This window comes from Aplysia californica, unplaced genomic scaffold (genome assembly GCF_000002075.1).
Source record: "Aplysia californica isolate F4 #8 unplaced genomic scaffold, AplCal3.0 scaffold00288, whole genome shotgun sequence".
Taxonomy (NCBI): domain Eukaryota; kingdom Metazoa; phylum Mollusca; class Gastropoda; order Aplysiida; family Aplysiidae; genus Aplysia; species Aplysia californica.
In genome coordinates, this window is record NW_004797558.1 from 599,462 (window position 1) to 599,698 (window position 237).

Here is a 237-nt window from a genome sequence, read left to right on the forward strand (position 1 = left end):
TGTCCAGAGAGGATTTACAAGTATCAAAAGTGTCCTGCACCATGTGTTGTGAAATTGTTACAGCATGCATGTTTGTTGGGAGCATGATGATATATATAGACTATAATAGACCTATATATATGTCATTGTTCAGTGTATCAGTACCACTGTTTTAAAGTGAAAATGAAATTTACATGCACAAATGAAAGCAGAACATCAAGCAATGAAATTACATGTTGAGTTTGAGTACAAGTGTCC